Source organism: Equus przewalskii, chromosome 20 (genome assembly GCF_037783145.1).
Source record: "Equus przewalskii isolate Varuska chromosome 20, EquPr2, whole genome shotgun sequence".
Classification (NCBI taxonomy): Eukaryota; Metazoa; Chordata; class Mammalia; order Perissodactyla; family Equidae; genus Equus; species Equus przewalskii.
The window spans coordinates 42,979,908-43,002,887 of record NC_091850.1 but is presented as its reverse complement, the minus strand read 5'-3'; the positions used below and the strand labels follow the sequence as shown (position 1 = coordinate 43,002,887).

At 39.5% G+C, this 22,980-nt stretch overlaps 2 long non-coding RNA genes and 1 pseudogene across 2 annotated transcripts in view; 2 read left to right on the top strand and 1 right to left on the bottom strand.

Moving 5' to 3' along the window:
- The window catches only part of LOC103549738 (uncharacterized), a 136,683-nt gene extending 117,469 nt beyond the window's left edge, over positions 1–19,214 (top strand). The window contains exons 6-7 of the long non-coding RNA XR_011530617.1: positions 18,551–18,655; positions 18,919–19,214. This is a non-coding gene — a long non-coding RNA (uncharacterized lncRNA). The remainder of the gene's footprint in view (positions 1–18,550; positions 18,656–18,918) is intronic.
- LOC139077947 (uncharacterized) overlaps positions 5,480–22,980 on the bottom strand; it is a 38,946-nt gene continuing 21,445 nt past the window's right edge. Inside the window, exons 2-3 of the long non-coding RNA XR_011530622.1 lie at positions 7,297–7,470; positions 5,480–6,000 (exon numbers count right to left, since the gene is read on the bottom strand). This is a non-coding gene — a long non-coding RNA (uncharacterized lncRNA). The remainder of the gene's footprint in view (positions 6,001–7,296; positions 7,471–22,980) is intronic.
- On the top strand, positions 6,029–7,304 carry LOC103553742 (E3 ubiquitin-protein ligase RNF167 pseudogene; annotated as a pseudogene).

The window sequence follows — 22,980 nt, the reverse complement described above, 5'->3', positions numbered from 1 at the left end:
ATGAAAAACAAATTACTTTGAGTTGCAACCTGTTAAGTTGGTTATTATTTGTAAACATCAGCTGATTTGCTTCTGCTTTGGTATTAGAATTTCAGGTTTATAACTTTCATGAATTTAAGGAACTTAAATTTTAAACTAGAGAAATGGTACATAGCCCCGGGGATGGTTCCTCATAACAGTAAGTAACATTTACTTAGTTTTTGCAGATTAGAGTAAGTTTTTGACTGTGGAGAAATACGTTTCTCCCCTATGATGGGTTATTCCTAAAGGTGAATCTATGTTTTAACTTAATCCTTCCATGCACTTTCATCTTGTGAATAATGCCATTTTAATGAATTTTACATTGGTTCCAAAATTCCTGAGCTAACTAATACATTCCTATATATTCCAAACCTCGGAGGTTTCAGTGCCAAGCTTTTAAATCCAACTTAATAATAGTAAAAAATGCTATTCTAAGTTTTTTCGTGATGACTTCTAAACTTTAGTTTACAAATGGAGGGAAGTCAATCTGTGGAATCAGTGCTATGTCATAGGCATTATGGTTAACACCCAGACCATGGAAGAAGGGAGACAGAGGTAAAAGTAGAAAGAAGACAGATACATAAAGACAACATACATAAAATCAGGCCGCCCTTTTGAGAAACACACAGAAAACAAACTTTTTAAGGTACAAAGGTCACAAATTTCATGGTTGATTTTAGGACAAGTTGATGTTTCTTGCTTCTATTTTAAATCTGAATTAAGGTTGCACAGAGGTCAAAAAGAATTAAGCTTAGCAGCAAGGGTAGTTTTATATTTCTTTTAATGATTAAAAACTACTTTTAATACACAAAAGTAAACTTTTAAAACTAGATTTTATTGAATTCGGAAACCTGATCTTAAGAAGTATACTGTCTGCATAGATCACATTAACAGAAACACAACCTAGTTATAAAAATTAATTAAAAGAAATTAAATTGATGTCATTAAAAATGACAGAGGGGAACTCATTTGTAAACTGCATTAGCATCTTAAAATCTTCTTCTCTGCTCTTCTCCCTACCAATATTTCCCATATCCTGTGGCTGCTCAGAAATCATTCTTCTCATCCCTCCCTCTCCAATCCCAAAACAAACTCCCATCTCCATCCCAATCTCCAATTCCAATCTGAAGCCAATAAATAGCAACAGATACTTGTTGAACATCCACAACTTGTTCAGCAACCTGATGAATGGTGAGGATACACTGGTGGATAAAACAGAAAAGCGGTTTCAGTTTCATGACCCTTTGCCATTCATTCTAGTGGAGGGATAGACAACAAAAAAGAAAAATAAGTAAAATATGTAACATGTCAGACTGTTGTAAATGATAAGAACCAAAAGCACTGGTAACAAGTCTATAAGGTCTGTTGGAGAGGGTGTTGGCCAGTGAAGTTCTCACTAAGAAGGGGATTTTTAATAAAAATTTCAGAGAAGTGAAGAAGCAAGTCATGCAAATATACAAGGGAAGAGCGTTCCAGGCTGACGGAACATCAAAACACCTGTGTGTAGAATAATTCTGGCTTGTTCAAGGATGGGAAAGGAGGCCTCTGTGGCTAAAGGAGAGAGTAGAAGGGGAAGGTTCATGAGGGAAGGGGTCATAGAATGTCTGTGACTTTATATGTAATTGAAATACTTCTCCCTTTATTCTGCATGAGATAGAGCCCATTGGCTATTTCTGATTAAAAGAGTGACACTAACTTATGTTTTAACAGGCTCTGAGTTGAAAATAGAAGTAGCAGAGTAAAGGGAGGCAAGAGGGGATGCAAAAAACTCAATCAGGGGACTTTTACAATAATTAAGGAGAGACAATAGTTTCTGGGACCAGGTGATGGTAATGAGAGTGATATGTGGCAGCAGGAGCCTGAGTCTGAGCAGTAGTTATTAATTTGGGAGAATACAGGTGCCATGGAACTGGCTGAAATCCCTAAGGGAGTGAATGCAAATAGCATAGGGAATAGATACAAAGGCTGAGCTTTGGGCATCCAACATTTAGACATGGGGTGAGGAAGAGGAATGCAAAGGAGACAAGAAAGATCAGTCAGAGAGAAAGGGAGAAAAGAAGGCGAAGGTACAGATCAGGAGGCCGAGGGATGAAAGTGTTTCCAGGAAACGGTGTGATTAGCTGGGCTAATGCTTCCCATAGGTCAAGTCTGACGAGGAGTGAAAAATGCTCATTGGGCCGAGCGATATGGAGACCATAAGTGACCTTGAGAAGAGCAGTTTCAGTGGAGTGACGGAGACAAATCATGACTGGAGAAAGTTTACTAGAAAGGGCAAAATTGAAGAAAGTGAGTTGTAGAAGGCCCTTTGCAAGGAGTTTTTCTATAAAGGGAAGAAGAGAAAGAGAAACAGCTACTAAGGAAAGGAGAGTCAAAAGAGAGTTTTTGTTTTCTCTCTCTCTCTATCAATTTATCTATTTCTCCATGTGTCTATCTAATCTATCATCTATCTATCTATTCATTTATTCATTCATATTTATTTAATCCTGAGAGAAATGTTCATAGGCTAACAGAATGGATGGAGTAAAGAGGGGGAAATGATGACTCTGAAGAGAGGGAGAGAACTGCTGGAGCGAGGACTTTGAGGGGCATGAAGGGATGGATCTAGTGCATAGGAGCTGGACAGGCCTTGGCTGGGAGCATTGGAATGACAAGGTCAGGACTCTGGAAGCTGCTTTAGCTTCTTCTATTTCCTTTTTCTCCTCCTCTCCAGCGGCTCCACCACCTAAATGTAAATTATCCCTTACAAGCTGGAAAATGAAGAATCTTACCCAAAAGAATCAAGTGGGGAAGGAAAGGGTGATGACTAGGCCACGGAAAGCCATAAAGAGAAGTGGTAAAGTATCGGGCAGTCGGGAGGTTGGAATACTTCACAATTAATATGTATTCTTTTTTAACTCAAAAATCATTTATATTTGCAAACTGGAGTGACTGATTGATGATTATATTTCAATAAAATAATTTTGTGTCTGCCTGCAGCTTGGACAATGAGTTGAAAATTGAGAAAAATCTATATAATCACCAATTGTTTGGATAACACAATGCCCATCAACAACTTCACTCTTTTCCACTGCTGAATTGACTGATTGTTTTCCTCCACTGGAAGGACACAATATGGATCTGAAGGCTTGTGCTGGATCCCAGATACCATATCAAGGGGCCCTATTGTTCTACATTCAACATTTTCTTTTGTTTAAGGTTTTCTGGGAAGACCATTACTACACAGAATAGGGGAGAAGCGAGGAGAACTTTGGGTTCTTTGGGAAAGTTAAAGATGGCGTTAGGAGGCTTCTGAAGTTATGGAGATCCTTAAACATACGTCAACTCATATGAAGAACAGCAAGCAAAGGCAAATAGTTTTGAGAGTCTTTACAAGCTAAACATTCTGGATTGAGAAAATTATCAGTCATCCATGATAACTGATGAGAATTTGATCTGGAATATCTAATCACCAAATGAAGATAGCTTAACAAGTTAAGCTAATGAATTTGTATTTGATTTAAGAGAGAATTATTTTAAAATTATCTATTCATACATATATAGTTATAACACACATATTTAATATATTTTATCCCCATTACACACACACACACACACACACACACACATACCAATAATAGTTGGTCATATTATAATCTCTTGATGAGGTGATTAGGTTTTGGTAAAAAGTTTTCCTCCAAAGCAACTTTATTTCTAGGGCAGAATCCCTGTCCTATAGACAAGAGAGTTTGAACACACCACCTCACTCTCCTGAACTTGGAGACTGTTTCAGGGCCCTCCATTTGAATGGGCTCCTCCAAGGCCCTGTTCTTGATTTTGAAAATACAGTTTTTTTTTTTAATTGAGGAAGATTCCCGAATTGATAAACTCCGGGACTAAAAAACCCTCAGGCCCATCCCTACCTCTGACCACTTTAGGCACAAAAGCATTCAGTCTAGTCTGATAATTGCCCAATTCTAGTGTAGTCTGGTAGAATATACAACTCAAGACTTATTAAATATTCTCTCCTCCCCTAGGCCAGGTTGAAATCAGGCTTTGAAGGTTTCCAAGAGGGTAGTGCTGGCTTCTCTTGTCTTTGCTCCCCTCCTGCTCTGGTTAGCATCTGTTCGTGACCTCTCTAAGACTGGTCTTGACAAGGAAGAGCCACAGGTGGCTGGTGCACTAGCAGTCTGGTGTTGGTGCCTACTGGCACAGCAAAAATCCCAAACTGATCCCTTTTCTCTTATAGGGTGCTTTGGTGGGTTTCTTGGCAATGGTTTCCCCTAAATCTTCTCAACTACTGACCTGATGAGGACGATGTCTTTCCGGGACTGGCTTCCTGTGACTCCTCCTCTGCCCTTAGGTTCCAGTATCCACCCCTCCATTTTGGTGTCCCTTTGCCCTTTCAGGGAGAGATCTCTGGAGGATACTTTTTAAGGGTTGTCCCATAGCAAGGTCCACCTTTGGACTCTAAGAAACTTCTCTGGGTGTGAAAATGCAGTGACCCAATGCATCCCCCAGCCTTTTCCCTGGACTTCAAATTTCACAAGTCTCTGTCATTTCCCTTGGCTTGAGGTTAAGGGAAAGCACCACCTCTGCTTCCCCATGGGTGGGGGTGTGTGGGTCAATATAGCTCATTGACAACTCACTCTAAAGAAATTGTCTCAGTCTTTCAATCTTTTTAGGCTGGCAGGACCAATTTGGGACTCCTCCACACCTCTGAAAATCCTGAAGGAATAGTTTAGACCAGCATCTGTCCTCAAGTACTAGGTGTACTTGGGGCTTATTGTTTTGAGTTTCACTTCAGAGGGATTATGTTGAAGCAGGAAGAGTGGCATTTAATAACCTGTTACACTCTCAAATTGGAAAATGCAGGAAAGTGGAGACGAAACAAGTCTGGAAGAATATTTTGGCAAATGGAACCAAAGTGGCAAAATGGCAAGAAAATCCTGTAATGTGAGACACTGGCCACCCAAGTCTGGAGGGACGACCTGGGGCAGCCGGCTGAGAATAGAACCTTTCCATTTCTGACTTGGCAGATCAGGCACGTCTTATTTAAAGTGCTCTATAATTTCCTTTGCTAATCTAGGTTTTGACCTTTAGCTGTAACAAAGAGAAAGAGGGTAGCTGTATGGAAATGTAAAATCTAAGAACCAACGGATACTTTTTCATGTTATAAAAGGGCCCACAAGAAGAAGAATCTACCTTAGTTTCCCACAATTTTATATCCTGGTTATTTCTTTGGTCATGTGGATCCAGTTATACAACAAAACCTCCAGGCCTCTACAGCAATCTAGAAAAATTTACCATCGAAACACGAGGCAGGTTAACTTCTTCTAACCTAAGTTGGTTCATATGAGGAAACAAGATTTTATCCTCTCTCCATGTTGTTTGAAATGGAAATAGAAATGTATTGATTGTACTGAATCACAGGGATAAAATGATTAAAGTGTTAAATTCTTTGAAAACAGATGATCCTTGGTTATTTACAAATAATGGTGGCATTTATTTGTGAATTATCTCATATTTCAGATACCTTTTTGGAAGGTAGGATAACAAAGGACTCACACTCATATATACTGATGTGCATTCTTAATTTAGATTCATCTGCCATGAAACTTACATTAAAATTAGTAATCGGCTAGAAATTTCCCAGCTTGGCCTGCCTGGACGCAAGATGGAGTGAACCCCGTTAACCAGAGTTAGAGCTCTCGCGATAGATTCAGTGCAAGTTCAGCTGGTTGGAGGGAAGCGTGGTGAGCACTCTCGCGAGACTTGAAGGTACTGCAGTTGCGGCGGTGCCCAGAGGGCACGGAAGATGACCAGAAGTCCTTCATCTTGAGCGTCCAGTGCTCAAAGCGGCCTTTCTTTACCAGCAACGCTTTTCCAGGGGATAGGAAGATGGCTCACCTCGCTGGACAGCCCACCTCCTTGAATTCCCGCACCCTTCTGGAAGTTTTTGTGTCACCTGTGCTTGTCTCTGTCCTCTTTCCCGTTTTATCCCTATACCAGAAAAGGATCCATTTAGTGTCTCACCTCCAGCTCCACTAAACGGGTTGGAGTGGAGATTTCTTCCCTGCACCCGCACGTAGCTAGGAAGTGGAACCTGGGGTGGTTGGTACCCTGGGACCCTGAAGGAGGGGCGGAGAGGGCACAGAACTCCGCTTCCGCTCCTGCCGCGAGGATACGGCCTCCTCAGCCTCTCCTCTCCAGCTGCCGTGCCCCTGCGGCCTTCCCACTTCCTGTGGTTGCACCCCTGGGCTGTGGGGAGCGGCCCCTACCTGAGGGCGCTTTGGAGCTGTTTTGGACCACAGTGCCTGCGTGGACTTTGCCGACCTCCCAACTCTCTTTGAGGCTGCCTTGAGACAGGAGGGCCGTCAGGGCTTCCTTGTGGAGGCTCACCCAGCGAATGCCAGCAGCCCCATTGCCCCACCACTCCCAGCCTCCGTCAACGGGTCAGTCTTTGTTGGGCTGTTTCGAAGATTCGACTCCAACTTTGCCCTCAAGGTCCTATAGGCTCAGAAGCCTGAGTATGATGCAGCTGTGGCACACAATGTGAATTCCCGTGAACTTCTGAACATGGGGTGGACTCAGGAGGAAATTCAGCAGCAGATTTGCATCTCATCTGTGTTTATCAGGGAAAGGAGCACCAAGCGCCTGCGTGCCATTTTGGTCTACCAGAAGGGGGCTCAGGTGCTTCTGGTCCCAGACAATAGCTTCCTCTTGGGCTGTTGCCTCATCCTTTTTACAGGGATTGTGGGACTGCTAATTTTGGCCATGGGAGCAATGGCGCTAGCTCACTGTATCTGGTCCCAGAAGCAGCTCCAGCAGAATCAATTGACCAAAGAGCAACTGAAACAGCTTCCTACACATGACTATCAGAAGGGAGACCAGTATGACATCTGTCTGTGCCATCTACCTGGGCAAATATGAGGATGGGGACAAGCTGTGGGTACTTCTCTCAGCTCATGCCTATCACAGCCGCTGTGTGGACCCCTCGCTCACTCAGACCCAGAAGACCTGCCCCATCTGCAAGGAGCCGCCTCACTGGGGTCCTGGGGAGGAGGAGTGGGAGGGAGAAACTCAGGGGCAACGGGGTGATGAGGAAGGGGAGCCAAGGGACCACCTGCCTCAGAACAGACTGCACTTCTGGGTCTGGCCCCACACTTCCCACATCCTTTGGCTCCCTGGCCCCAGTCCGCTTTGTTCTTCCTGGATCTTCAACAGATCCCTCAGCCTCTCCTTCCTCCTCTTTCTCTTCAGCTGCCATCCTGGTCTAACACTCCCTGTCCTTCCTACCTCTGACTGTCTATTTGTGCAGCTCCTCTTCCTTCCTCTATTCTTCTATGTTGAGTCTTCTATGTGAGGGGATATCTCCACCTCAGGTTCCTCTCTTAGCCAACTCCATCATTTTGAGGAGGTTGGGGGTGCGAAGGAACTGGGTCTTCACTTACTTGGTTAATAAGATTGTTTCTGTGGACAAAAACAAAAAGAAATCATTCAGATACATGTGAAAACCATAGGTGAAAGCTGGCAAAAACAATTTGAAAGAGCATATTTTTATAATTTGTGTCAAAAATGACAAAAAATAAGTAGAACATTATTTTAAGTTACTCAGAGTGTCAAATTTACTTTGGGATATTAACATTTCACATTTGGCCTCATAATGCAATTTCTCATATCTATAAAAATTTCAATGCATTTCCTTTAACCATTTTTGATGGCGGTAAATATACATTAAGTAATCTACACTATCTACATGTTTAATTGTCGTCAGTTAATGCCTAAAGAGTTCAAAACCTCTGAAATATCTGCATAGTCATGCAAATAATAACTTGCTTGTAGGTCAGTTGTCCTCTGCTTTTTCTGTGTGTTAAGTGGCTTGTAAATACAACAGATTTAATTGCTTTATATCATTTGGTCCTTTAGGATTCTAATATGGCTAATTAGGGTAGAATTTTAAGAGAATGCTTTTTAGCTGTGTCTTTTTATCTCTTGGAAGTAAAAACCCATTTAAATGAAGGAAACATGCAACACGAAATGCTTTTCACCTGAGAGTGGTAATTGTATTTTCTGTGTCTGGAGCTGCCTATGTGTAATTGTATGAGACGTGGGTTAGCTAGTAGGAGATCATTAAATATGCCCTTCTTTTTAGAAATTAAGGTCATTTTCACTCTTTAATGATTGTTAATGGAAGCTAAGCTAGTTCTCACTTATTTGGCCAATTTAAACTCACCTCAAACTTCCAGAAGCTGCATTGATAATGCAAATGACTAAGTATGCTCAGTGTGGCTCTGTTATTTGGCTTAGAATGTTCTATTTCATGCGAACCTCTTACAACACACTGAAAGATTTCTATCTTGGAAAACAGAATCAGGAGTGATAAGAAAATCTATTATTTAAGCAAATATATATATTTTATTTCTCTAAGGATGCATTGAAAATCACAGTTTTAGAGCTGAGATTGTCCTATAAGGCAATGGTCAATACGTCTGCACTTGATTATCTGTTCTAGTCATTGATGTTATGCACCAGTTTTTTGATTATGATGTTTCACATAATATGCATCCTTTGGCATGAGGTTGTATTGAAATTTATGCATTGATAAGCATTACACAATATCAGTGGCTGCAGTACGTTGGGGTCCCCAAGAAATAGACCCTAAGGTGGAGTTTTGTGTGCATAAATTGATGGAACAGTTAGGGAAGCAGAACTAGGCGGAGATACAAGTTCAAGGTCAGTGTGGTTGCAGTGGCAGCCTCAGCAGAGCCTCCAGAGAGCAGTGGCACTGGCATGGCCCTTCAGAGCTGTCTCAAATCAAAGAGGGCTGGATCCATGTGCCACTGACCTGACCAGTCATATCTTACAGGCTTTCACAGGGAAGAGGAGTGATTTGGGGCTAGGTAGCTTTGTTCAGACAAGGACAATTCCTGGAGAGAGACTCAGCTGAGACCCTTTGGCTACCAGTGCCCTCTGTAGCTGGAGGAATGAATGGTCAGTCCTGAAGAGGGTGGGTTTGGGCAGACCGCTGCAGCAGCTACTATAAGGATTTACTAAGGGTGGATGAATCCAAAGAATAACAAGAGTGAGAAACTTCACTAGCTCACTTTGTGCGGAGGTCTTTTCTGTTTTACTATAATACTCTGAAGTTAGTACCAAATGTGAACAATATACAGAATGTGCCTAATTAATATTTCTATGAGCTTCCTCTAATGTGAGTTAATACCAAGAGAGTGGCCTTTGTTAAGCTGAGTTAGTGATGAGATGAAAATAGAAAATAAAGACTGCTAAATGTTTGCAACAGGATTTTCCCCAGATCCCAGGCTAGAAAGGGGCAATTGTTCAGTGTTTCATGTATTCATTACAAGTATCCACTGAGCTTCTATAATGTTCCAGGCACTGCAAGGACTGGTGACACAGAGAAGAAAGATTCCATCCCCAATTCTCTAATCTTCAGGAGAAAACAGACAAGTATACAGTCACTACATAGCATGACAAATAGTAAGAGAGGGGATAACTGATCTAGAAAGAGTAATCCACTGGCATGCTGGAGTGGCTCATACTGGCTCAAGTGGTGAGATTTTCAGAAACTTTGCCACCTTGTTGCTAAACATGGGCTTTATTAAAAATAAAATTATATAAAATAACCATTAAATAGTTTATATTAAAAATAAAGTTAATACATACTCAAAACTCATAACTTACTAATTATATTACTATCATTTATGCTCTTGAGGTTCTCTATGTCTATTAGGTCTGTCTGGTGGAAATAGCATATAACGGTGTGCTACTGAGCATATCTTCCCATCTCTGTGCTCAGTGACATTACACTGGAGCTTGAAATTGGTCATGATGGGAATATTTACACCACAGAAATTGGCAAATGCTTCTTCCCTCACCTCACTCCATAATGATTTGATGTATTGTTTTGTTGATTATCTAGACTTAAGAAAGTAATGGAGAAAATTTTAATAATGCAGATCAAACTTAAATATATGTCATATCTATAGCCATTACATTATGAATAGTACAAAAAATTGAGGAAATATTCTTCCAGTATTTGAAAACTATTATCTGCCTGGGCAAGTAAGTCCTCACATCACTGGTGAATCAGTGAAGTTGTCACATCTTTATTTTTCCCCTTTTGTCTTAATCATTAAAATACATGGAAATACCAACTAACATTTATTTCAGAACTATATTAGTTTGTCACCAATATGAATCGCTTTGAATTGGGAAATAATCAAGCATTTATTCATTGTCTAATTTTATGAAATCATGGTGGAATTGCAACCATAGCTTGGCTATGCATTCAAGAGTTCAGCAAAAATCAGGCTAAGTATTCTGTGAGAATAAATTGGCTATGTGATATTCACAATAAAGAGTATTGTATATTTTATTGTTTTTGTAAGTTGTGTACTAAACACGCCTTTGCATCAGTAAAAATTATAATAAAATTATATACATATATACATCCATGCATTTTTTTCCCCACAAGAGCAGATTGTTAAACCCTTTCCAGCACACCACTGAATAAAGCAGAGCTAATACAGAAATTTGCATAGTGACTGTGTGAGCACAATTGGAAAGGATGGAGTGAGGGGACGAGGAAGAAGAAAAGGGAGAATGAGCCGAGATCATCAGTAGAATTCAAGTTCCTCCTCTTTCTCTCTGACTGTGTTCTGCTTTGCAGCAGATCATGAAGAAGATAAAATTCACAGGCTCTCCTTCATTCTTCCTTTAGTATTGTTGATCAAAAATGCACGATTATTGTTCGGACTAGACGAAGGTATTCAAGTACAGCACTTCTCATAGTCTATCCTATTTCTGCTACAACCACATTTTTGTGACACCCATTAAGCACTGTTGAAATTGTCTGCTTTTCCTCATAAGATTCTTCTCAGCAGCCTGGCTTTGTGTGGATTCTCTCTTGAAAGCTCCCTATGGCAGAACTATTTCTTGAGTTATTTGGCATAACCTCAACCTCCCCTTCACCATTGGAAAGCACTATCCATCCATTATCCAAAAATGGCAGGGCTATATCCCCTCGGTCCTGGTTTCCATTTTGGACATGATGGAGCTCATCACCTTCCAGACACTATCATGGAATATTTTTCTCAACACACCACAGGAGAGCATTTCTTTAAGTAAGATTCTGCTCCCAATCCTCCTCAGATCATTTTTCCTAGCTCCCAGATATTGAGTCTGTCCCCTCCACACTTATTTTGCTATTTTCCTCATATGGATATACTTTATTTAATCTTTGTAGAATTCATAAGATTGATCATTAGACAAATCAGAAATATCTTTGTATTTAAATTTAAAAATTCACGGGTTTTTTCAGTCAAAACCATTTTTAGAATTCTTTAGATCCTTCTAAAAAGTGATGTGTAAAAATAGTTTTTAAAAGACAATGCAGAATTATTATGGCTTAATTTGTTTTTCTTTAGAAAATACTTTTTTTTCTTTAAAAAGTTCATTGTATAGCACATCCCTAGACTGTAAATTTTTTAGGGGAAGAAATAATGAATTTTATCTCATTGTCCAGAGGTACTAGCCCAGTGACCGCCACATACCTGAATGAACACATAAATTAATATTTTTAAATCACTTCTTTAAAACTTGATTATATAATTGAAGTTGTAAACATTTTTTTTTTCTCCTGAGTATGTCCTGTGTCAAGTCAATGTGGATTGAAATCAGTGGAATGTTTTTGAAGATGTATTGATGCTAGCAGGACACTGCAAGTTCCACTGTCTCCGCTCTTATCTCAGATGGCCATTCTAACTCCACACGTTTAAAAAAATCTCTTCACCCATTCATCCATCTATCCATCCATCCTTCCACTCAACTAATCAACCAGTCATTCATTCTGTAAATATTAACTTGTATATTGGTTATATAATGGTGTTCAAGGTAGCTATGGCCCTGCCTTTATGTGGAGAAGAGAGTATTAAGTCCATCACATAAAATAAGATAAATACTGTGATAGAAAAATTTATATCTCCAATATTTCTTAGAGAATAGGTCTTGAAGTGGAAAAAGAAGGATCTAGAAAAGCATGAGGGAGGAAATGAAAATTATGCTCAGATTTCAAGGGTGTACGAGTTTGACCAAGAAATGAGGAGAGGTAAAGATACAGGGGAAGAGAATGTGACATCTTCTAGGAACAAAAAGAATTGCAGTATTTCTAGGACCTGGATTATGAAGCAGGCAGTAAGGAGTGGTGAGGCTGCTATGAGTCAGGGCTAGAACTCGAAAGGCTCAATAAACTGGTTAGAAAATTTGAAGTTCTCATCATGACTGAAGTGTAGAGAATGGATTACTAGGGGAGATGGGGGAAAGACTAGGGCCTGGGAAGCCAGTTAGAAAATGGTGCAGTAACCCAGGAGAGAGAGGATGGTCCCCTGACCTCAAGGAGTGGCTGTGGGATAGGAAAAAACAATGGTATCATTCAAGTAAACTCTTAGTTACAAGAGGCTAGGAGAACATGAAAAGATCCAAATGAATAAATTTTTACAATCAGAAAACATAGGTCAAACATCTGTCTCTATGTAGGTCAGTTGTATCATCATCATAAAGGTGATAATTTTTCATAGTTTATTTTTGAGGGCTATTGTTTAGTTTTTCCTTTTAACAACAGCGATTAACTTTTGTTACAGTTGAAGAGGTAGAAGAAACAAAGCAGGAAATTTAAATAGAGTAGATATTTTTCTGGTATCTTGTAAGTGTGTTATTTAATTTGGGAGAAAAATCAAAACAAGATGCCAGATTGTGCTTAATATACATGCCCTCAAGCCTATGAACATAATGTGGTTGGACAGACTACGTGCAGAGTCAGGGTCTCCTGTGGTCTCTTTCGAAGGGAATGAAGACCGTGGGAGGGCACTTCAAGTCTTAAGCTTCTGTCCTCTTGATTGAAAAAGGCATTAAGGCATTTGGGACATTAATTTTGGAAGAAGATAAATACATTAAATAATTGTTGCATGAAGACATGATCCTATTGGTTTATAAAAGCCCATTCGAAATTTTAAACATCGTAGATGTATTCCTATCCTATTTATTTCAGTACTACATAGATATGATGTGTAAAGCTGTCCATTAGTAAATGCGATCTTTATTTAACATTTGACCATAATTAGCGATTATTTGTGGCTGATTTGTTCTTGTTATCACTTTAGGTTACTGTTTTGTGAATTTCAAATTGCCTGTTTTTTAAAGATAATTTTATTTACCTAAAGATGAAGAGGAACTTTGATTGTCTGAGATTGCCTGCAGTGCCCTTAATAGTCAAAGAGATGGTTTACTTTGCCTAGAAAAGGAAATGTGACCCTAGGATTACACCCTTGAGAGATGATACTTCAATTCAAATTGGGATTCACAGAGTAATTGCAGCCTGTGGTAATGCATCTTCAACATCTTAAAATAGCTCTTAGATGGGTAGAGCTTTCCCCTAGAGGAACAGCAGTGTTCACTAGGAGATGTCTTTTGTCTCTTTCAAACCACCAGAGCAGCCTTTGAACAATGCATGAAGAAACACAATATTTGATATTTCCTTGAGTGATTTAAAAATTCACTGAGAACAAATATATTCACATCTGTTTTGGATGGTACAACAAATAAAAAATAAATAAAGCAAATAAATAAAATAATATCTGGAAAGACTCCATATTTGGGTAATTTTATGCTTCTAACAGTAAGTATAAAATTTGGACTTCTTGGAGCTCTTTCGTAGTGTACAAGCAAGTAACTAAACAAAATCTTCATGTAATGGGTCATTAAACCCATTTCATCTGTATTCTTTACAGAAAAACGTGAAGAATGCAAATATGTTACTGTTTTTTTCTCTCTCCTATAGGCAAAAAGTGACTGACAGAAAATAGTGAGATATTTCTTTATTCTTAATTGCTCAAATCGAGCCAATGGTTTTCTTAAATATTCAATGAAGTGGGCTATTTGGCTATTATTTTCTTGGTCAGAATTTGGACGGGAAATAACAAGTCTGATTTTTTTTTTTAAAAAAGCCCCATTAAGAGTTCTCTATTCACACAGAGGGTTGGAAAGCACAAAAAAATGTCAAGATGGAGTGGAACGTGGCTTGCAAGAGATTGAACCATGCCTAAAAGATAAGAAGCTATGGAGGATGATGCAGAAGGTGTGCACAGGTTCCTTTTTCATGTCCAGAACTGATGAAGGCAAACTGGTCCTAGGGACGCCTGTTGGGAGGGGAGGACGTAGGTAGAGATGAGAGAGCTTGGCTGTCAAAAGGACTATGAAAGTCCCAAACCCAGAAGAAAAGACAAAAGCCAAGTCAGAAAAGTAAGTGAAAAGGCTGAGTCCAGAGAGAAAGGATTTTATGTCAAATTAGAAGAACAAGAAAGTAAATGATAGGCAAGTAGCAAGGTTGGGTGATCAAGGAGATTGGGACAATATGAGGAGGAACAAAGTGTGCTGTAGGTTGATCCCATCAGTTTCGGAACTAAATCTATAAATGCGGAGAGGCAGCTGGGTGATTAATTTAGAAATTTTTAAATACAGTGGTAGCTGCTTAAAGGAAATCCATTGGGTCCCACAGAGCACAGGCAGGGACTTGGCATCGAATAAAACATCAGGGGCTTCAGCTGTCCAGAGTCTGTGGGAGTAGAACTGAGAGTAGTGAGAGTGAGCCAATGTCAACAGTCAGCACAGCTCCAGAAGCAAGACAGAAGGCAGATTCATTCAAACACTATGCAAAGAGCACTAATGATGGGGTTGGTACAATGCATGGGTTACAAAGATATATTGGGGTTGATTTCTTTTTCTCAGGAATCTGAAAATTTGGTAGGGATACCACCAGCAGCCACTCCCCTTCCAGAACCAAACAAACAGAGACTCTTTACAATGCTGCTGTTATATATATCTTTACATTTATTTTGCTTTGTGACAGGTGGGCTTCAACCCCCAGCTGACCTGGCCTGTAGGCTTGCATGTGGCATGGCTCGTGATATCTCTGAGAGAAGTGATTACTGAATGGATAGGAAATAGACTGCGACGTTTTCTTGACATCCATCCTAATTTATCTCCTAGGCATGTAGGCATCAAATGCTGAGCAGCACAGTAGTTCTGGAGCCCTCTCCTTAGCCACACCAAGCCCTAAGCCCAAGATGAAACTGCAGGAAAGGTCTTTAGTGTGGTATTGATGGAAGAAATGGGGTTTGGTTTGCTAAAAGCAGTATCAGCAGTCATTGCAACCATATTATGAAGAAGTCTAGGAAGGTCTTGGCAACTCTAACAGATGAGTTTAACTCCTCAGGAAATAAGACCAAACAGCCGTATCAACAGCCCACTGCAACCACTGTCAATCTTCAGTTGTCACAGTAAGCATTTGCAGCTATTTTCCCTCTGCTGCTGAGAATGGATGTATCTTACTTTTCCAAAATTGACCTAGTGGGTCTATTTTTAGTACTCAAATACTTGAATGTGCTTTCTAAATCATATCTGTTTGAGTGCAATACTGGGATGCATAGGGCAGAGTCTATAGTAAGGGTCAGGAAACCACATGCCTTGGGCCAAATCAGGTCATTGTCCATCTTTGTTAATGAAGTTTTATTGGAACACAGCCACACTCATTCATTTAAATGTTGTCCATAGCTTCTTTCCTGCTACAACAGCGAAGTTCAACAGTTATGTTTGGTTCATAGTCAAAACTATTTACTATGTGGCCCTTCAAGAAAAAGTTTACGTACTCCTAATCCACAGCTAGTATATTGCCCAGTGGTTAAGAATGCCTGGGTTCAAATCACCCCTTATCCATTTTCTAGCTTTGTGAACTTGGGCAATTTATCTAAGTCTGCTCTTCAGGTTTCTTGTCTGCAATATGGGGTATTAATAGCTACTACTTCATAAGCTTAATATGAGGATTAGATTAATTAAATCACGAAGAGTGTTCATAATGGTACCTATGGTCCTGAAAGTACTCAATAAATATTAGCTACATTATTATTAACCAACACAGTGCATTTTTTCATTTAAAAAAATTTATTCAATATCTACAAAGTACTGGACAGTGTGTCTAGGCATTGGAGATGAATTAGAGACCGCTCCTTCCCTTGAGGGGTTTATGGTATAGTGGAAGAGATAGACATATAAATCGCTAATTGTGAAATGATAAGTAGACATATGTTCAATGTCAGTGGAAGTATGAAGGAAGGTCAGTTGAGTGATGAGATTTGGCCTGAATCTTGGAACTGCAGTGGATTTTTGTAAATGAAGATCCTGTGTAGAATGGCAGGAAGAGACTATGCAATATTAGAGCAGTGGGAGGGTGTGGAGTAAGGTAAGAAAACATAAGATGTTCTTTAGATCCATGTGGAAAAGTGGCAGAAGGAGAAAATGGAAATGTAGGAAATGGGAAAAAGAAAAGAGTTTTAATGTAGGGCAAAGAAAAATTGCATTTTGGAGCGGACTTGGTGTGAAGGGTGGACTGGAGAACATTGAAACCAAAACCAGTGCAGAGAAGCTGGTCTCTTGGGGGTTGTCTATTGATGAGACATGGAAAATAGAATTGAATCACAAAGGGTGTCTTACTCGTCTTTGTGTTCTGCACGCCTGACATTGTATGTGTTCCTTAAAGGAAGCTTCAAGTTGCTCACCATTGACACTGACAGTGAAAATTACAGGAATTATTTCTACTTTTTGAAGAAATTGATTTAAAAAGAAGGATGCATATAGTTTGAGGAGCCCTTCCTGCCTCTGATATGAATTCAGGCAGTTGTCTTTGAGCTGGCCCCTCTGCAATAGTTTTAGGTCTCTGTGAGCGCCTTGGAAGCCTAAGTCTGGCAGTCAAGAGGCCTGTGTTATTGTTTAGATTTTTTTTCCTAACTCTGTGCCTTTAGGTACCTCACCCAATCTCTTTTTGCTTGAGCAACTTGTTCATAACTGTATCCTGAGATCAAATATATATGTATATAGTTCCAGAGCTGACAAATTTTCAGCTGAATAGGCAAGTCTCACATGGGCTCTTTAAGACTAAATCTGGAGTTAGTGGTCCTCTTTCAACTTCAGTGTTCCAATCTTGTTCTTTCATATTCTCCATTTCTGCCTCTCTTTCTCCTTGCCTTCTCCTCCTCCCTTGTCTTCCTTTCTCTCTCTCTCTCTCTCTCTGTACCCCCCAACCCAGGAAAAAAGCAGACATCTTGAAACCATGGGAAATGATTAGAAGAAGCAGTCTAACTATTCTTTTTTCCTGAAGGGATGTAATATGAAAGTCAGGAAAAATGTGTTATTTTGTTATTGTGCTAAATTTGACTTTTGGTGGAATACACATAAGAATTGTCACAGAGATTGAAGGAGTGCACACGTTTCCTATAAAATGGAGGGTGTCATGCTTTTAGTTAACTGTAAGGGTTACCCATCTGCTAATATCAAGGATGAGTGATGGGAGAAACTCAGGCTCTATGGGATATTTCTTCCTGTGGATCTTAACTGTCCTTGGGGGATACTATTCCCAAGGAGAAACACACACCCAAGATAGAACCTTGTGTACAGCAAGTAGGTGGGAGAGATAAAGGGGCACGAAGTGAAGTAAGTACATTCCAAAGAGAAATTTTATCATTTTGCTGAGGGCAAAGATGGTATCAGTTACTTTAGTCATAAAGCAATCTGGGTTAATGATTACAACCAGAAGAGAAAAAATGTATTGTTCGCTATTAACTATGACCTAGTTGAGGTTGGTTTGTTTGGCATTTGGTTACACATAGAGTTAGCCCAAGACAATATATTAAGTGAATCAAGGAGGCCTATAAAATATGTGGCTTACCCTGTTTAATATGTTGGATTCTCAGGAGTTTAAGGGAGATGGGTGCCATAAGTCAGATTCTCCCAGGGATAGCTAATATCCATGCTGTGATTTCAGAGTACAGTAATTTATTACTGAAATCAAAACATTAAAAATATACAGTCAGCCCCCTAATGTTTTTGAGAAATCAATTCCTTTTCTCTTTTTATTAGCAACTTTTTTTGCTTAAGAGAATAAAAATATTTCCATTTTTACATGAAAATAGGAATAATGAGGGCATGTTAAATCTACTGGTGAATAAGAGAAACTGGGGCACAAACTTAAAAAGGCAGTGTCACATTTTTAGTAATAAATAATGACAACTAGTTTTTACACTCCAACTTCCCCATAGCTCTGAGCACTGTGACTTTATGTTGTGGTATATTAAAAGTGTGGACATTCTAGATTTTTCTAAGCATCAACACTATGAAGTCACTTATGAAGATCATGAGAGAGTTGTTAAAGCAGATGGAGGAAGAAAGAATAAAGAAAGTGCAAGGAAAAATGACATCTCTTTCTTGGAAGATTTTCCAGGGAAATCTTTCTGTGGGTAGTGGTCCATCCATTTCAGGCTTTATTGTTAGGGTCCCTGTCTCTTTCTCTCACCAAGCTATCATCAATTATTGTAGGCTCTATCTTTAAAACAGATATCAAATTTGACAGCGTCTATCTTCTTAGCTCTATTACTTTTCACATGAGTAATTACAATAGCTTCTTATTTTCTGCCTGTTTCCACAGTTGGCCTGCTGCATCACTTCAAATAATAGCCAGGTCCTGAATTGAAGATCAGATCGTAACAGTTTCCTGACTGAAACTCCTCAATACCTCCCAATCACTCTTAAGGTAAAATTCCAACTCCTTTCTTTGATTCATGAGACCTCTGTTAGGTAGACTTCTAAAATGTCTCTCAATGATCCCTGCCTCCTAGTATTCATGCTGTTAAGCAATTTCCTCCCCTAGTATGTAGGCTAGACCCAGTCATTTGCTCTGACGAATAGAATAAAATAAAGCGATGGGACCTGACCTCTATGATTAGAATACAAAAGACTATGACTTCCATCTTACTAGCAGACTCTTTACTTCTTGGTTTGCTCACTTTGATGAAGCAAGCTGCCATGTTGGAGAGACCCACAAGACAAGGAATGAAGGGTAGCCTTTGGCCATCAACTGGTGAGAAGCTGAAGCCCAGCTCAACAGCCCACAAGAAACTGAATCTTGGCAACAACCATATGAATGAACTTGGAAGTGGATCCTTCTTGAGTTGAGACTTCAGATGACCCCAGCTCTGGCCAACACCTTGACTGCCGCCTATGAGAGACTCTGAAGTAGAGGATCCAGTCCAACTACATCCAGATTTATGACCTACAGCAACTGGGAGATAATAATAAATATTGTTTCAATCTATTGAGTCTTGGGGTAATTTGTTACATAACAATGGATAACTAATACGTGACCTTATAGGATGTGGTCCTTGGCTATTTCTCAGATGTCACCTCACTCTCCTCTTGCTCACTTTTCTCTAGCAACTCTACCCTTATTTATTCTTCTTGGATACATCAAGCTTATTCCAACTCAGTGGACTTTATGCTTGCTGTTTCCTGTCTTCGGAGTGCTCTTGACCCAGACCTCCACATGGCTTGTTCTTTCACATTTTCAGGGCTTGTTTCACCCATCACCTTTGCAGAGAAGCTCTCTCTGGGTTCTCTCTGTGGAGGAGCTACAGCTACTGTCTCCATTTTCCTGCTTTTTTCCCCCATCCCCTCCCTCTGTCCCTTGTCCTGCATTATTTTCCGTCATAGCCTTATGCAGTTTTTGGTTTACTTTTTATTGTCTGTCCTCTGCACTGGATTTTAAGCTCCATTAGGGCCAGGGTTTGGTCTGTCCTCAGTGTCTAGAATGTATAGGCACTAACTAATATTTATTGAATGAATGGGTACATTTTACTACATCAGTCAGCCATTTCCTCATTTATAAAATAATGGTGTTGAGACAAATGCAATTAAATCCACATCTTATCTAAACTCCTTATTTTATGATTAATATGGCAGAGATTAAAGATAGCAAATCAACATTCGATCAGAATGAGATTTGGGGCAAGGAGATTTTTGGAGTGAAAAACATGGGACATGTGAGAGACTGTGGATAGAGATGATGTGAGATTTATATCATCGCATAAACACCATCCGGTGTCCCATAGAACTTTCTGTGATGTGGAAATGTTCGATTCTGTGCTGCCCAACGCAGGAGCCATGAGCTACCTGTGGCTACTGAGCTCTCGCAATGTGACTAGTATGACCGGGGAACTGAATTTTAATTTTTATTCCACTAGTTTAAATTTAAAATTAAATGACCCTTTTAGATTCTACAGGGTATAATTGGCACTATGATTTTACCATCATAGTCTGCTCCTACATGTTACGGTGGCACAGATATATGGGTGGGTTGACTCTAGAGACAGCTCATTGACAGGAGAGGGCATATCTTCTTTGTACTCACCTTAGATTTCTGTCTAAAAAGCAAATTAGAAAAAAGTATTTTTGCATAGGACCAAGAAGATACCATGGAATAGTACTCCTCAGTACTAATTAAGTGCCTTGTTATAGTAATGACAATTTTCTGTGTGTTTGAATTTTTTCTGTCCTCCCTCATTTTACTTTATTCTACTTTTCAATTCCATCTCTGTGGTTTTGAGCTCTGGTGAAAGTAAATGAAAAGAAAGTGCTCAGTTTTTCTGCCACATTGAGTGCAAGTGTTGATTACCACCTAAGAATATCTTCGTGGATGATTCTGACCTTGAAATAATCCAACTGGTTCCCATGTTCTTTGGGCCTATGATGTCTCTCTTGTCATCTGGAATTTAAATCTGAGCTTCCGTGTTTCTGCCCCTTTCTTCTTAATTATGATTCCTTTTGCCTCCACAGAGACAATCTGAACTGTCTTTTAACAAGTGATAAATGCAAAGAAACGTCAGGGCCTCAGCTACTCCTTACACTCCCGCGGCCTCCTCCTTAGCCCAGGGGCTCAGCTGGAACACCAGGTTTTCTTAAAGAGCCCCCACTCTTACTTTTTTCTTTCTTTGATAGAGATATTGAAGGACATATTTATTTTCCTGGTTAATAATAATAATGACTGAAGGAAGTCTTATAAATGTTTCAAGTTTGCCCTAACAACACACCAATTTTTTGCATCTGTGAAAGGTTAACATGTCGCACAGGATTTGAGTTTAAAAGATGGGGTTTAAATTTATGCTGTGCTGCTTATTCATAGGTGACCTTGAGAACGTTGCTGAAAGTCACCGTTTAGCTTCCATTCTCTCACAGGCAAAAAAAGGATAATAATATGTGTGTCTTGGGGTTGCTGTGAGAACCTGGTAAATTCTCGCATGGGAGAGCACTTCACACACAGGGGGTTGGTGTGAGATTAAATTAACAACCACCAAAAAATATGGAGGTTCGTTCCAGTTTTAAGACCTGCCTTTGAACTTGTTCTCTCTTGGGATGTTTATCAGCCCTCCCCCGTAGTAAATTCTGCCTCTTAACATATGAGTCTCACCTCAGATGTTGCCCTTCAGAAAGGACTTCCCTGACCACTCTGTGTCTGTATCAAATTATCTTACATTAAGCATAGCTCTTAGAAGTGTCCGAAATGACCAGATTTATTCATTAGTTTCTGTGTATATTAGCTTCCCCTCTCCCCACAGTTCTTTAAGGGCAGGTATGCTCACTATTTTGTTTACTTCTGAATCCCCAGTGCCAGCAACATTGTCGGCACATAGTATGTGTTGAATAAATAATTGCTGCTGATGAATCCCCAGGAACACTCTTAAATCCATCAGAATTCAGCTGCTTTTTCCATAACAGGTAATATTTACTGAATTTTTGAACGTTCCTACTTATTATCAACTTAAGCAGTGTGGTTGCTATGGAAACTGTATTTTCTTCTAGACTCATTGTGGGTGGCTGTGGGAAATACAGATAATTTCTCATCCTGAATCTAGGTGAAATATTTTGGCAAAGAGTTCCACGGCTCACCACAAAGCTCTACTAAATTCTTCACTGAATGTCATTAGGATCTATAGGTTGTTAAAATAGATTTACATATATGCTTAGACCTAAAGGAGAAACTTAAGTTTTATTTCATTAGTGTCATAAGTTACACTTTTATCACACAACCCTCAGTGGTGTTATTTCTTTGCACATTGTGTAAAATTCATAAAGTAATTTTGGATTGTATTTAATTAAAAATCAAATATTTTTATTATGCTGCTCTTGCCGGCATGAGTTGAAGTAGTAGTCCATTAGCAAACGTTTCAGAAAGTTCTCTCTTGCCATTTGCTAGGGCCCCAGCAAGGAGACTTTTTGCTGTGATGGGCGCAGCTTTTCTAGGCTCCAGGGAACAGAAAGAATTTCTGGTGCCCTTACTGTGACACTATGGAAGAGAATGTCTATAATTTGCAGCCTTAAATGTCAAGCCCGCAAAGAGAAAGATGCTCAAAGTAACACAGTGATTCAACAGCAGAAGAATTAGCAGAGTTGACCCCTCGTTTGGATTCAAACTACTGATATCATGGCATTAACTGATAAATTCAAAAATTTCCTTGTGATACCAATATTTATTATTCTTAGTGGACCTTTAAGCTGGACAAACTCCTCCAAGTCATGGGACACATCAGTTTTAGAGCGCTTCCCAAGGATCTCCTTGTACTTTAAAGATTTGCAGGGAGCAGTGCTAAACTTTCGCATACATAAATTAGCTGAGAGTGTTAATTACATTGCTTTCACAAGTTCATATTTTAGGGCCCTCTGATGATTATTTCATGAATCACCATGTTAAATAAGAACCAGAAACCACATTTTTCTTCTGCCACGTGTCTACAAGTGACAACGGCATCCTCACACCGGGCACCTCTATTTTGAATTAGTTGTATTCAAGAAGAAATAAAATAGAGAGGTTATATTTTAAATATTTTTTATGATATACTTACAACAATTTTGAATTGAAATTGTCTTGGTGAATGATGTCATCAGCTAATAAAAATCTTAGAAGTATGGTGAAGATAGTCCTGAATTTAAAGTAAGACTAACTGGATATGAATCTGAAATTTATCAATTATATAATATTAGATAAGTCAATTTCTCTAAGGCTGGTTTTCTTCTTTTGTTAAACAT